Below are 17,448 nucleotides of genomic sequence, written 5' to 3'. Positions count from 1 at the left end.
AGAAATACTTTGTTTTCCAACATTTTAACTTCCACCTAAAAATATTTTACCCACTTCCAAGTTGTTTTCCTAATACGTGATCAAAATACATTTCCTCCTTGTTCTAACCACGAAACTTCGCGCTAAATAAATATCGTACATATTATACGCATCATTCTGATTCAGACACATTTAGTGTAACAAGACGGATGTTCCGGTTGAACATTTTAGTCAGGCATCGGTTACCTCCCTTTATCGGCTTGTCGACCAGTCACTTGTACGCGAGACGGTTTCGAAGAAAGTAAACATGTTTCAACGCGATGGAAAATGGGTGTGCGTTGGTGTGCGTGAAATAATATATATATTTTGTAACTCTACGATGAATAAGCTTTTAGAAAATACTACGTGTTAGTTTCTGAAAAATATGTACATAGGAGAAAATCGCTGTCAAAAACAGAACATTTTGCTCGGTTTTTGCACATTTTTCTCCCAATTTGACCGTTTATTTTTTTTCTTATGACATTTTTTTCATGTCATTCGATTACCAGTAGAATGGTCAATAACTGTACTTAATTTTGTTTTATTATTTTCACAAATAACGCTTGTAGAGACATTTTTGTGCAACATGCAGAAATCCATGGTCCACTGACAGGCCGTCACGCATACGAGTGTCCCCTCTCAGGTGGTCACTTGTACGCGAGACGGGAGAGCTTTTTTTTTTTACTGAGTTATCCGCATAAATTTCTGCTACAGATGTGAAGTGTAACCCATTAATCAGGGGAGGTAACCCATATATATTCAGAATTTATGAAGCTGGTCACATCAATCTTCTAGTTTAACATATTTTATGCTTAATTCTCTTGAAAATATAAACTATTATTTCTTCCACTTGTAATTTTTTAGGGTTCAATGATCTGTAAACAAATTTGTGTTTTTAATGCCTTACTGGTGCATTGGAAGGTCTGTATCATCACCAAAGTAGATATGTTTCAACGCGCTGCCACATAGGTGTGCGTTCGTGTGCCCGAAAAAGTATATATATGTTGTTACACTACGACGAATAAGCTTTAAGAAAATACTGAAATTATGTTACTGAAAAATATGCAGGAGAGCCGTCTCGCGTACACGTTACGTCCTCTACTGATCACACACCTGTCTAAAAGTGGTGGCCTAATTGAACACAGGTAGCTGAGGTAGTGCTCATATACAGGTGCTAGACCCCATGTACTCACTCACTTTACAAGAACAAGGGGAATTATCTACATTTGTTTCTTGTTTGCATGCTTATTTATTTATTTACTTGGTTTATCATGTCTTTTTTATATCAATTGAATTGATGGATTAAATTAATTGGATTTAAGTTTTAAAAATATTGAAAAGAGTGATCTTTTGAAGTTAATTGTATTTCTTGTCAAGAATTTGGTAGAATGAATATTATTGTGTGTCCCTTGGGACGCAGCATGTTTTTTTGTGTGCATCCATTCTATGTATATATATGTGCTAACTAGACGCATGATTCTGCTTCGCATAGAACCCTGCTTCCTGATTTGTATTTGTTGATGTGCTACTTTCTAAGAAAAGTTTAGATTTTGTCATCACATGTCATTTAGTGATGTTCAGCTGTTTAATGATTGGTTACTTGTAAAGCAAGGCATGCTCAACTAGTGCCCAATAAGTGCCTGCCCGCCTGCCCGTGGCTAATAACTTTTATGTCGGGCTGCATGAAATTTTCCTCCACCTGCCCAACTGTCTGACAGATAATTTTAAGACTACTTGTCAGCACCATACCCGTGCTCATGGGTTTCACCAAAGTGGTAAGACCTGCATCTCTCTGGCCGTCCCTTCCACATTAAGCTGACACCCTGTGATATACATGTAACTAGAATACTGTTTGAAGCGGCATCAAACCAAACTAACTTACTCCTTCACTTAGTCAACCAGCGATACAACAGATTGGTTGTGTCTTACATCACACCAGGGGGCACGGGTGGCCCAGTTGTCTAAGGCACCGCACTTCGTTGTGCAGAGTTGCGTCCCTTTGGCCTGCCAGAATCCTATTATTGTGGGTTCGAATCCCGGTTCAGCACCATACCCGTGCTTGTGGGTTTCACCGAAGTGGTAAACGTCTGAGACCTGCATCACTTCGGGCTTCCTCCCACATTAAGCTGACACGCCGTACACGATATAACTGGAATACTGTTTAAAAGTGGCGTTAAACCCAACTCACTCACTCACTACATCACACCAATACATAACAGTTGAGATGGCGTTAGAGAATAGAGACCTCCAAATTTAATTGAGAGGCCAATGCCTTTAATGTTAAGTATTTGTGTTGTGTTGTGTTTACTTGTTTCCTAACCTACACCTGTTGTTTTGATGTGGATGTATGTGTATACATGTACTTCTGTGTAGTTGTAAAATGAATGTAATAAATGTCAGAGCAATGCATTTTACACAAGTTGAGTAGATACATCCTCCATCTTGGGATCAAAATAAACAGGATGAGTCACCCCTTAATTATTTTTTTTGTTTTTGTAACAAGATGGCATTAATAATAATATAAAAATATTGATGAGAATGGTCCAGTGCTTTATATCGCTGTACTGTATGGAGGTCTTGTTGGAACTTGGTGGAGTCCATATTATGTGTGATGTTTGTTTGTTGTTATCGCTGCACTCAACAATATTCCTGCTATATAATGGCGGTCTGTAAATAATCGAGTTTGGACCAGACAATCCAGTGGTTAACATCATGAGCATCAATCCACACAATTTGGATACAATGACATGCATCAACCAAGTCAGCAGGCCTGACAACCCGATCCCGTTAGTCGCCTTCCAAGACAAGCATAGTCACCTTTCACAGCAAGCATGGGTTGCTGAAGACCTATTCTACCCAGCACCTTCACGGGTCCTGCAGCACATTTTGACAGAAAAGTGTCGCCTTGTAGCACCAGGACTGATAGATTTGATAACTGGTACACGAACGAGGGGATATATATCCGTATTCTATCTCACAGTCTGGGAACCATATTGTTTTCCCTTCCGCCTAGCCCCATATCTAATACCAATACAAAATCCCAAATCTGTAGCTTTAGTTAAAAAAAACACATTTTTTAAGCCTAAAAATGGCACCTTTATTTTTAAAATAAGAAAAACTCACTTCACTATCTATGCAGTAAATTATTAATATGAACATATAATAACATGATAATTATTGTCTAACTTGAAAATCTGTATCTTACGCTCTTTTGCATTTTAGTACTAGATAGTTTATCAAATTGTGAGAGTGGTGTCCCTTTGTTGACACGATGATCAAAAGGGCCTACAAACATCACAACAGATTATTATGTAGGATTAGAAGCCACACAACATAGACATGTACTTTTCAACGTAACATTTTCAGTCTCTTGGTGATTACATTAAACATCAAAATGTTTGGAATTCGTTATCATAATAATACAGATGGAAATGTTTTTCAGTCACTTTGTAAAATAACTCAATATTTAGACTTTAAAATTAATTTGAAAATGTTACACATTTTGACAGTAAAAAGATATACACACTATAAAAAAAGCAATGCTCAGGTGAAATATTTACTTTGTGTTGCAAGTCAAAATAGTGTTAACGCAAATCGCAAAATTACCAAGCAAGTGACTTATCAAAACTTCGTCACCATTACCGATGCTACCCACAAAGATACCTACATTTCCCTATTATCTCGAAAACTGTATTTCATTTTGTTGATCAATGTGAGCCAATACGCCCTTATTACTACCCATAAAAGTGACTGATGCGCTTACGAATTGCGCAGCAGAGGTCGCGAACTAGTCTAGATTTCTGCTATACATCCGGGTACTCACTGGGAAAAAACAATAACAAAGGCAACAACCAGTCCCGGGGAATTGCGTTAGATCAGTGCCCCTTTAAGTGTTTGAAACCAGTTACTTCAGTTGGCCTATATCTATTTAATAGATAATTAGTTTTTGGTTTGTTCTGACAACCATTCATAGAAAACTGCATTGCAACTTTGCAGGGAAACCATTTATCATCAATTATGAGGCCAGATTTTTAAAAACAATGTTTACAAACTTAAGAAAATATGAAAGGATGAATATATAATAAATTATTAAAAACAGTGGGTTGTTTAACTGAGTGGACCAGAGATATGTAAAATGTTTACAAAAAGCTCATTTACTGTCACTATCAATATATATATATAAATTATTTAAGAAACTATAATCAAAACTTATTGAAAATTAATATAAAATATTTGAAATTGTAAACGTTTGTTTGGAAATTTAGACCTCCTGATCTGACGTTTTCGACAAAACATCTGTAACAACCAACCCCTAAAACTTCGTCCGAACTGACTGGAAATAATCGCATGCAGATCAACCGCATAACCTGTGTTCAGTGTGTTCTAAATGTTAACATACCTTATATCATGTGGTAACAATCCAATTTCAAAACAAAATACAGTGTTCAGGCCTAATGCGATGAGTTGTTTACACCAGTGGACCAGTAAGAGATGAACCAGAGCTCAAATTTCATATGAACATATGCCCTGACATCTTTGATTAAATTCTTTGCTTTATGAATGTAATGTTGTGACTCTAAAGAGAGGTGGAAACAGATGTATATGTCCAAAAGGAATTACCTTAGAACCCCACAATCAAGGAATGGGTAAATCATGATAATAATTATTTAGTGTTGTTACCTTCAGCAATCACCTGGAACAGTTTCAGATTAAGATGGTTTTGCATCTTCAATAATCATTTTTTATATGAGTGAATGAGTAGGGTTTTACGCCGCTTTTAGCAATATTCCAGCAATATATATCAGCGGGGGACACAACGAATGGGCTTCACACATTGTAGCCATGTGGGGAATCGAACTTTGGTCTTCAGTGTGACGATCAAACGCTTTAACCACAAGGCTACTCCACCACCCTATCTTATATGAACAATTGAAATAAAGTTTAGAAAAAATATAATATCATTAGCTTTCATCCCCTTTATTTTATTATGCATTTGAAGATCTATCATGCAAAACAAACAAATCTGGCATGTAAAATAAATCTCCAGTACCATAAATGTTTATTTGCGAGACAGTTATAAAAACATATGTAACATGTAAGGTTATTAAATTACATCAGTGATATTGAAACATGTTCACAATATTTCAAGAAGTATTCAAACCAATTGTAATAAATACATCATGTCAACATGATAGAAAACTATAAACTGTTTTGGCTATTAATGAATTATTAACATGGTATAAAAATTATGCATATATCATATCTTCTTCTGTAGGCTTCCCTCCAGATTGCATGACAAAAATATATATTTAAACGGTATCATATGAATATGTAGAGTTATTCGTATAATTCAACCTCTGAACACATTTAATGTCTTTGTTGTCAAAACTGCTTATGGCCAGATTTAAGTTCCAAGATTCAGATTGTGATGTTGCCAGAAACTATTTCTGGTGCGCCAAGATCAACACCACCAACTCCGGGTTTGCGTCTATGTTAGAGGACTTGCTGTTTGGCGAATTTTATGACCACCCGAATAAAAAAAACGGACTTAGTACAGACAGGTTTGCCTTTTGTGAACGACGATAACATCGATAAGAATCTTAATTGCAATTGAAAATGAAAAAGACTAAACTTGACAAGTTGACATTTATTTATACAAAATTTATACAGTAAAGCGAAACACGAGACTACTCACACTTTCAACAATGGCATCAGAATGTAAACAAACTCATTTTGCTACAACTTTTAGACATTCCGTAGACATTTCGTAGAATTTTGTAACGTTGTGTGAAGAAATAAGAACGTTGTGACGTTTTTTATACGTTTTTGTAACCGCGACGTCAGCACAGTGCGGCACTGAGCGGTATGCAGGCTGACAGACGTCCAGGCATCATGAGGGTCAATGACACAGACGGTTCAGAATTCGAACTGTCAACAACAAAAGGGGATCAAAGGTAGCATAGAGCGTTACCTTAACGACATGATTACTAACATATGCTCGCGAAATCGATGAACTCAGAGAGGTTTTGAAATATAACCAAAAATAATTAAAATAAAAATACAAGGAAAAGGAAACTTACAACAACACGCTGATCCTGTGTCCGATATGGAACTAAATAAACTTCGTGAATGCGAAACAGCTTGGCACCTAGTCTCCAGTTACAGTGTTAGTCTATCAACAGCTATTCGACCATTATGAATTACATCAAAATTTATCATGCAAAACTGGCTCCCATAGTAGATATCGCATGGGTGACAGTGTTGACACAAAACAGCAATTCTTGATCGGCGACAATTTTCCCCCCTTGAGACACGTCTTTGATATGATTATGGGTAATAAATAGAATAACCCCCTCGGTACGAGTGATAACAGAAAATATGTCACTCGTGAAATTAATGTTTTAAGTTCCTCGCTAAAGCAACATTAATTTCACCTCGTGGGTTATTCTATAAGTATTTCATTTCTCCATAGAGACGGTGGGGTAGCCGAGTGGTTAAAACGTTTGCTTGCTCGTCACGCTGAAGACCCGGGTTCGATTCCCCACATGGGCACAATGTGTGAAGCTCATTTCTGGTGTGACCCCTGAAGATCCGGGGCAGAATAGATCTCCAGCAACCCATGCTTGCCGTAAAAGGCGACTATGCTTGTCGTAAGAGGCGACTAAAGGGATTGGGTGGTCAGGCTCGCTGACTTGGTTGATGCATGTCATCGATCCCAATTGCGTTGATCGATGCTCGTGGATCTGATATTATTCACTGGATTAGTCCAAACTCGATTATTTACAGACCGCCTTCATATAGCTGGAATATTGCTGAGTGCGGCGTTAAACAACAAACCAACCAACCAACCATTTCTGGTGTCCCCCGACGCGATATTGCTGGAATATTGCTAAAAGCAGCGTAGAACCATACTCACTCCTCCATAAACGTCAAATATGATCATGTCATAGAATGCTGTCTGTAAGTTCTTACCTGAAAGGTACAGGCGGCCAAACTTGTCATGGCGTATTTCACCATACGAAATGTTTGTGTTCAGTTTTCCTTTGATTGCGTCTGTCATTTTCTTGTTGTTTCTTGATTGTGCAAATGTAGTAGCAACCGCAGGGCGAACATGTAGTTTCCGGGCGACCTCGCATCCAGGAAGTAGCTGTTGCGGTTCATCTCCCTGTGTAATTGTTCTTCTACTTGCGAATTTATTGTGCCTTTCATTTCGGGAACAAACGTTATACGCCTTAGCAGTTCCTCCTCTCTTGGTATTTCCTTCATGAAATCTATCAAACAAACAGAACGTTTCCTTTGAGGGCGGCAAGTCAGTGTCGGAGTCCACAGCATTGACTGGAGCTACTGTTAACCATTCTTTCATATAAGGAAAACTCTTAGAAAATATCCCTTAGCTGGCAGTTGCTTCGGCCAAGCGTCCCTCGTTAGAAGAGAACATGTTCTTCCGCCGCTTGTTTCCATGGCGTGGCATCATAGAGGCTAGTCACTTATGTCTTGACATAGATCGATGTGGTCTCTCACGCTTTCAGGCCTCAGTTTGTTTGTTTGTTGTTTAACGCCGCACGCAGCAATATTCCAGCTATGTGACGGCGGTCTTGTATGGACAAGACAATCCAATGATTGACGCCATGAGCATCGATCCACGCAATTGGGATAATATGATTGCTATCTCTTGTTGTCATCCATGTTTCCTGGTGTGACTCTGCACCAGTGTATTTGTTGTCATTTACTTGAAGCTCAGTTAATGAATTTATTACAGGTATAATTAATGGTAGCACCACTCAGATTACCCGACAAAGGATCCCATTTGGCATTTCTTATGTCTGGGGTAAGTATTTAATCTAAATCCATGTTTGAAGTGGGTATAATGTGTATATGTAAAATGCACGAGGCAGCGCACTTTTTTGTAAATCATCTGATCATTCCTCTCCAACGAAGGATCAACAGAAAATACGCTGATTGATTAAAAATCCGTTATCTTGCACAGTGGATTTGTCCAAAAGTAAGTGTTTACATGTGTAGGTTTACTAAATCAGACGGAATATCATATCATGGCGTGAAGTGCCGATGTAAAAACAACACACTTAATTCTAGCTTTGTTCAAAGGATTAACCGATATATACGTTGATTGATTGCTCATTGTTATTTAACTCAATGTATTTTTTTAAGAACATTATGAAAATAGTTGTCACGCGTGTTATCTCAGCTGACCAATGAGACTTGATACTTATGTGAAACACCTGAAACAAACTTAGTGATCATTTGAGAAACGGACACGGGTTATAATATCCAGAAAAGCTATATATATATTTTAAAATATTTGATTGTCACAGAGCTACGTGACATCGAATATTTTTATTTGTACTGCTACAGACGCATGGGATATTGTTCCTTTATGTGGATATTCACGGAACAAGGTAGCTACCTAAATTTATACATATAACTTTGGTAGGTTGTAATTATGATATTTGCATTTTGTTTTCATTCATTTGCTGTCGCATTGAATAGAATCATTCTCCCCCCCCCCCCTACGTTTTCGTTGGGAAGTTCTTCGATGCGCGACAGACGTTGTTTTCACAACCCTTTTCGTTTGTAGGCGTGTATGTTACAGTCAATGTGTAAAATGTGATTCACTCAGGCAATTTATAAAATGTCTAAATATTTCAGTAATTTACAAATTGACTGAAACATCTGTCCATATATTTAACAGATTGACTAACAATTATTACGAGGTTAAAAGGGCTTCACAATAGACTAATTATGCTAGGATTAGAAGCCAAAACTATAGAAATGTACTTTCGTTTTCTTTTAATCCTATCATTATCATCACTGGGTGATGAAATTAAAACCTAAAAATGTTTGGAATTCAAAATAACATAAATGGACAGATTTTGAAGTCAATTTGTAAAATAATTGAATATCGTTTGATAAATTGCCTAAGTGAAAATTTTACACATTTTTCTAAATATACACACGACAAAATAAGCAAAGCTCACATGAAATATTTACTTTGTGTTGCAAGTCATAGAGCGTAAACGATAATCGCACAATAGCAAGCAACTGGCTTTTCAAATTTTCGTAACCGTTACCGATGCTACCCTCAAAGATTCCTACATTTCCTTATTATAATCAAAACTAAACTGTATTTCATTTTGTTGATCAATGTGATGATAAGCCCTTATACTTTAAATAAAAGCGACAACTGCGCTTACGAATGGCAGCTGGGAAAACCGTCAAAAAGCTTAATATACGTCCAACGCTGGCAGCACCCGGAGAAAATACCTGGATCATACTTTCCCTGAACTCTCAAACCTCAAATTGACACTTTCAGACACTTAGTTATCCTTACGTTTGCATACACCATTACTCTTACTTTACGTACAAGACCGCCTCCGTGGTCTAGTGGTAGAGCGTCCGCCCGGAGAGCGAAAGGTCCGGGGTTCGATCCCGACCGCGTCATACCAAAAACACGTTAAAAGATGGTACTTGTTGTTACCCCATCTGGCGCTCGGCATTAAGGGGCTAAAACAAGGACTGGTCGGCTCGGAGTCAGTATACTGTGTCTGAGTGGGGTATTCATGTTAAACTGCGACATGGTATCTCAGTGGGCTAGCACTATAAATCGGCATCAGTCCGGACTAGTACAAGCAGCCACACAAACACACACACGTACATGCACGTCGCTATATAAGTGCAATAATCTTGGACGCGACGTTAAACCCCATTTCACCTCACCTCACCTACTATACGTACATATGAGTGAATAACACGAATGTAAATGAACGCCTTCATTACTGAGGCTAAGTTTCGTTTTATAAGAACTTAAATTGAAAACAGAATAATGTTTTTAATTTCTTCAGTTTATTAGCAAAATCAAATTATATACTTATACAATTCATATCCATACATGACGACGTGGAAGCAGTTTGCGTCGCCAATTGGTGCCAGAATGTATGGTTTTGGGTCCGAATCCCGGATTCGCTCTCATTGTTTCAAAGTTTGCCAGCTGCATACGTGTGGGTTTCAACAGAATGGTAAATGGTTATGACCTGCATCACTTCTGGTTTTCCTCCTACATCGAGCTGACACGCCTTCATATGCTTGTCGTAAAAGGCGACTAACGGGATCGGGTGGTCAGGCTCGCTGACTTGGTTGATACATGTCATCGATCCCAATTGCGTGGATGGATGCTCATTATATTAATCACTAGATTGTCTGGTCCAGACTCGATTATTTACAGACCGCCGTCATATAGCTGGAATATTGCTGAGTGCGGCGTTAAACAACAAACCAACCAACCAAATTCATATAACTGAAATACTGTTCGAAGCGGCGTTAAACCCGCCTCACTCACTCACTTGAAGCTTACTGTATGTTACAATAAATGTCACACATAACATAGACATTTCTGTGTAAGGAATTAATAAGGGTACCCCCAACCAAAATATGTACAATGCATCCTATTTCGTGTTGTGCTATGGTTGGAATATGCCTTACATAAGTAAACATGATGATCATCATTATAATCTGTACCCTCGTGGGGATCAGGGGTTCGAACTGATCCTCAGCAGCCTGTGTCAGTCGTAAAGGCGACTAAAGGATCAAGTGGTCAAACTCGGTGACTCGGTTGATTTGCGTGTCATCGTACCTCGACGGCGTGGATGGTTATATACAATTTCAATTACAGAACTGACTGGTCCAAACTCGATGATTTATAGACTACCGTTATTTAGCTGATATATTGAGCGAGTTCGATCGCCAACAATTGTGTCAACCGGATATGGTAAATGCGCATGTATGGCAGACTGACGCGATGAAACTCGTCTGGTCGTCACTACGGTAAACAACATGGCCGATCTTGGCTTAGCTCATCTATTTACAGTCATTGAACTTTTGATTGACGATGATCTTGAGGTGCTTTTGACTGAGAACAGGAAGAAATGCAGTTTGCTAGCAGTTAGTATTGAACCGAGAGAATGGATGCCAAAGGTACAATTGTACATGGCAAATGTGATTCGTCTGTTTGACTTACCAGAGCACATCGACGACTTTTCTACACACTTCCGTGTCACAAGACGTCTATTCGAGATAATACTCGGTGACATCTACCCGTACCTAACGAGGACTGGAAGTGGTCCCCATGTGCCTGTGGCACCTGAAAAACAGTTACTGGTTGCACTCTGTTATATTGGAAATGCCCAGTCCATGCGGGAGGTAGGGCATACGTTTGACCTGTCGAAATCAACGATACACAAGACTGTGCTCTCCGTTGTTGGTGCGATTTTGTCACTCAAGGATCGTGTGAGTATAAACATAGTCTCCAGTTATTATAATAAATCCACAACATGACCAACTTCGTTTTTAGTTTCACCTGTCCTGTAAAAAAGTATTCATGTTATGTTGGTGAGGCACAAATCAGCTTGAACAATTGTCTATATCTTAAACCCTTTCATTTTTTTCTGCTTAGGAAATTGATAGAGTAATGTGTTATTATTGTGAAAAGCAGAATGATCACATGAAGCTTTGTATTTTTGTTGATTACTGATGAGATAAAAATTCAGGTGTGTGTTGTTTGTCATTACCGCCACACACACACACACACACACACAAAATTCCCCTGAAATTGTGTCTTTGGCAATTCAGCAAAAACAGATCCAAACATATTCAAATATTTGAACAAAAAGTTTCTAAAAATTATATCTGAATTTTAATATTTACATTTCAAAAGCACTAAGTTAGCAAACATTTGGAAAAAAACTCATCTTTTAATTGATATAAAAATACTTTCAATATGTTGAATTGAAAATGCTTGTTTACATATGTATTTAATATTATTTTATATAACAGCAGTGCCCTTTTCACAATCAGTTTGAATTTGGCCTATTTCAGATAATCAAATGGCCTACTCCCCAGGAACAGGTAGACATTGCTGATGAAGTTCAGACTGCATGTGGATTGACAGGTGTTGTTGGTTTCCTTGATGGAACACACATTCGACTTACTTCTAGCCTAGATGGTGACAGAGATTATTACAATCGAAAAGGATTTCCATCAATTCAGCTTCAGGTATACATGGCTTATTACCCAAGTTTACCTGTAACAAATGTATATGAATGAGTAGATAAAAATGATGTCATGATATTTCCCATTTATAACGGTTGTACTTGTATATTTTCCACACGATGTGTTCACTAAATATTTCAAATGTCACATGTATAGGTTTGTTGTTCTTTCATTGACGAGTAATGATTTCTTGTTTCAGATTGTTGTGGACCACCGTATGGTCATCACCAGCTCCTACACTGGATGGCCAGGCTGCACGCATGATGCACGTGTTCTAAGAAATTCATGTTTGTTCAAAAGGGCAGAACAGGGGGAATTGTATTTGCAGGATCATCATATTTTGGCTGATAACGCCTACCCCTTAAGGAATTGGCTCATCACACCTTTCAAGAACTTTGGAAACCTTACTCCCCAGCAGATACGCTTCAACAAAAGGTTGTCGAGTGTGAGACAAACAGTAGAGAGAGCCTTTGGACACCTAAAAGGGAGATTTCGAAGACTCAGGGAAGTTCCCTTACATGATCATTCAGCTATATGTCAGATGATAATTGCATCATGTATTTTGCATAACATTTGCATCTTGAATGAAGATGATGTTGAGGCATTTGTGCAAGCAGATCCACACCTAAATGTCAACAACTACCAGAATGTGTTTCAAAATGGTCGAAATGGAGTGGCTCGTCGTTTGAGACTTGTCAATGCAATGTGAAAACGACATGCATTTCAGACTACCTTGCCAAGAAGTCACATGCACATTGTGCCAAAGTTATGTATACGTGTTTCAATTCATCAGTGATGAAATCTTCATATGTCAGTATCATTTGTAAATAAATTTAAACAGCTCTCAACTCATCTGTCACTAAGTTCATTACTGTACCCTTGTGTTCTTCCTGACTACTTTGTTTTGACTGATACACTAAAGAGCAAAACAAACTGAATGTACTTCTGCTTAGCAAATTCTTTATTAACAAGAGTCATCCGTAGATGACAAATCTCCCAGCCCCCACACATTTGAAAGAACAAATCTTCGTAGTTCCATGTCAGGTACACAAAACTATGAAAAGAGTAAAAATGAAACTTGTAACCATGGAAACAGAATTTTTTTTCTAAAAGGCAAAAGGCACCAGTTGACAGCCTCCTGGTATTTGTGTACAGTTTCACGAAATAGTGCCTATTAGTTTCAGAGATGTGGTCCGGAGAAACACATCGCCATGTACTACAGTAAACTTGTTGCCATGGAAACATGAATTTTTATTTTTTTAATTTTAATATTAATCCATTGCAGCCAAGTATAACTTGTTTTCATGGAAACAGGAAAAAACAAATTACAAAAAAGATGGAAAGACAGACAAGGTGTCAATGATATCCTCCCACATAAACTTTCTGATAACAACTTTGTGAAATATAAAGTAAGAACATGTTTTCTGTAGCACCAAGACACGTTATCTGGCATGGCCAATACATTTACTGTTCATCAGTCCAATGAAACCAGTTTCATAGCAATGAAAACATGATTAAAAATATCTTAAGCCTTGCTTAAGGGTAAACAAATTTGTGACAAACCACATGTTTGGATATGGTGTGCAATGCATCAGTACACTACACTGTACATGAACTGTACGAGAATCTGATGGGGGAATGTTTCTCTTTTTCTTGTGTGAAGTATTTCACTAAACATTATATCCTTTTACGCTTCAATAAATAAATAAGTAAATACATTCCTAAATAGCAAGATAATAACAACATTGCATTACCCAGTTCACAAAAAAAATATCCTTATTACAGGAAAATGTACGGATGATCAGTCAGGGAGAAGATAGCACGCTGTCCATCTTTGCCCTGCATTTTAGTGGTATAAGATCTAGCTAGAGTTGATCATACATAAAGAAAGATGCCTCATGTGACATGTTCAAAACCTCATGTGACATGTTCAAAACAAAAGTGAACAGCTATTTTTTGCTACCCAAATACTACTGTTTGTTTCCTTTCAGTGTGCATTGATACTTCTGTAATAGAGACAATCCAATTTTCAAATGCACAGTCAGCACTTATGGAGCTGTAATGCCAAGCCTGGATGGATGGCTTTCTTCTCCCTGGCTGATTACAACGTGAACAGTTGTAACAAGTGTAACTCCACTCCAATATATGCTAAATTCAAATCAGAGCCTTAGTGTCCAGTAACCTAATGATCAGTAGGTTAAACGTGTTAAACATCTACACAGAAAACATGAACGCAACTGTCTGTTTAACATCTGCAAGTTCAGTTATTTGTTTTTTTTACAGACTCCTCATAGAGATCCAAAAGACGATCTATTCTTCGCATCTTGTCATTATGCATGCTTGTTATCTGTTCATTGAACTGGTTGTGGTGGGACTCAATGACATCCATCAGTGACAACTTTCTTTTCTTGTCCTTTTTCACCTTTTTCTGAATTCGGCTTCACACCAGAAGATGTATGTTGAACATCTTGGGAATTATCCTCATTAGTCATGTTGCTGTCCAAGATCATTTTGGGCCGTGTAGATGCCTTGGTACCATATTGCTGGTCAAATTCCTCACGGAGCCGAAAGTACTTGGCCTCCGATCCACTGGGGCTGTCAATTATTTCTCTCCATCGCTTTTTCAAACTATTATATTTGTTGAGACACTGTTGAGGAGTGATGTTAACATTAAAGGTGTTTTTGATTTCTGTGGATATTCCCTTCCAAAGTGTGTTGTGATTGCGTGACACTTGAAAGTCATCACTTTTCTGATGTCTCAGGTGAGTTAGAAGTGATTCCTCATTCTCTTTCCATATGTGAATCAGTGGACATGGTGAAGCAGAGGAAAAATGAGCACCTGATTCTTCAGTGGTGGCGATGGCAGCAGCTGTTGATTTTCCAGTGGATTTGGTATTGCCAGTATCAGTTGATACTTCTTGAGTGGCTTCTTTTTGTTACTGCTGTGGGTTTTGTGGATGTTGATCTCTCAGTAAGGTATTTATGATCAATTCCTTGACTGCAAGTTCTGAAATAATAAGGTCTAAGTTTGAACAAGGATTCACAAAAAGCAGATATTCGGTTTTCCGTTATTTCAAATAAGTTATTTAACAGAACATATTTTAGGAAATTGCAAATTTGTGATTACAAGGTTTTTGTTTTGGCCACAGATTTTATTTTTCTACATTCCTACATTTGGTTTATAGGCATCTATCGGAATTTCCTGAAACGGAAGCAACAAAACTCCTTCCATATTCTAAGAAATTTGTGCTACAAGCACTAATGTGCACAAAAACCAAACAACATAAGGCTGTTCACCTCTACTTATTTTCATTCCTCAGCTTAATTCAATTCCAGTCACCATAGAAATATTTCATACCTGTTCCCCTTGACGTCAAAATCGTGGCAATCTCATCTGTGCAATTGACCCGTATTATGGTCCCATTTCTGGTAACTTCTAAAGTCTTCATTCTGAAATTTCAAGTGGATAAATGCCTATAGATAGATAACATTTATAGTCTTGAAAAAGCGAGATAGTTCTACCAAGCAAGTTACCCATGAAGATCCATGGTAGAATAGGTCTTCAGCAACTCATGCTTACCGTAAAAGGTGACTATGCTTGTCATAAGAGGCGACAAACAAGAACCGCATGGTCAGGCTCGCTGACTAGATTCATGTCAACAATCGCAATTGTGTTGATCAATGCTCGTGATGTCAATCACTGTATTGTCTGGTCCAGACTCGATTATTTACAGACCACCGTCATATAGCTGGCATATAATTCTGATTGGCTGCCACTGATAGCCTGCCTTAAGACTGTTCTGTTCATAGACAATGGCTTTTACAGGCAAGTTACTGTAATCTTGACATTAACATGAGCGTGAATTAAATGCGAAAAATGTGAGTGGTCTTTGCTCGCATTATTAAAAATCTCATTTACATCAACAACAACACACTTTGGATAGCAGAAATACCAAATAAGACATACGCTGAAAAAACCTATGTATTCCACATCACTGTTCATTGAACTTCATTCAGTTCGTTAATGTAAGGTTGGATTAAGGTGAGGATTCTCCTATAAACCTGACATGAATCCACTCATGCTTGAGAGGAGGGGTGTTACATTCATTTTGTGTCACATTTTTGGCAAGGGGCCAAAGGTCGCATTCTTTTGGAGACGCATTTATTTCACGATTTACGGTATTCATTTTAACAGACTATAAGATTTGCGTCACAACAGATGCAATGGGGAAATAATATTGCTTATTTCCTACTTAGATGGAGTCAAATAGGCAACTTTCTGCATCAGGGCAAACCCTGCACTGTCAAGGCCATGACAAGCAGCCTACCTTGACAATGTCTATCTGTTAGTTTCAATCTAGAGTTTGTACAATGTACTATAGATATAGAAATATACTACAGATATACTACAGATAATAGTAAAGATCTCCATATTTAAAAAAAAAAAAACCTGCAAAGACCTACCTGGTCAACAGCACTTTCTGTCAGACAGGCTAAAATTCTATTGCTATTTTTTCAATCAGCATGGAAGGGCTCTCAATCAGCTCGGAAACGTCACACTTCGTGGAACTTCTGTAACGCAAGAAATTACATTATCAGGGATGTGAGCAGGTCCCCCCTCCTCCCCCCCAACAAAAAAAAGAGAGGAAAACTGTAGGGGGGTCAGGGGGCATGCCATCCAGAATTTTTTACAACATTTCTAGGCATTTTAAGCACTTTAAAAAAAAAGTTAATTCAGTACTTTTAACAAATTTAGGCATACACATGTAGCTTCCGCGCACCTGGCTATCCCCCCTCCCCATGTCTAAAAGCAATGCTGCCATAAACTTCACCCTACCCCAATCCCCCTAACACAAGACCAACTGTCACAAGCGTGCAATGTCTGACCCTTTCCCCTATGTTGAAGTATATTGAAAAAAACTTACCTTGTACTTACACATTATCTCCATTATTTGTAATTTTTACATCTAATTTGTGGCATTTGATTTAAAACTTTGATCACAGAAAAACACACACGGGTGACTAACATATACTGATATATAGGCCTAGGGTCGAGATCAAACCGTGGCGCACTGTAGGCCTACTCCCGGTAACAAAAGCGCTAAAATCAACACACATGTCAATGTGTTGCAAGTATATTTGAAGGAGACGTACTAAACAGTTTCCACTACATAGGATTAAACATTTAATTTTTTTTAACTAAGTCTGTTTACCTCGCTTTAGTAAATTGAAAAAATACAAACCTTCACACAGCCGCCATTTTGAAGCCTGCGCAACCAGAGCGTGTCAGGTGGCGGGACCGTAGTTGACTTGTGACGTCACTTCAGTTGGACCAGTGGTCGTTCGATGACGTTCTAGTCGATCCGT

General features: G+C 38.1%; 1 protein-coding gene across 1 annotated transcript in view; it reads right to left on the bottom strand.

Annotated features, from left to right (window-relative positions):
• Positions 1 to 17,448, bottom strand: part of LOC124111027 (phenolphthiocerol synthesis polyketide synthase type I Pks15/1-like) — a 149,451-nt gene that overhangs the window by 101,108 nt on the left and 30,895 nt on the right. The window lies entirely within an intron of this gene.

This window comes from Haliotis rufescens, unplaced genomic scaffold (assembly GCF_023055435.1).
Source record: "Haliotis rufescens isolate VD_foot unplaced genomic scaffold, xgHalRufe1.0.p SCAF_5, whole genome shotgun sequence".
NCBI lineage: Eukaryota > Metazoa > Mollusca > Gastropoda > Lepetellida > Haliotidae > Haliotis > Haliotis rufescens.
This window is presented reverse-complemented; position numbering and strand designations above follow the sequence as displayed.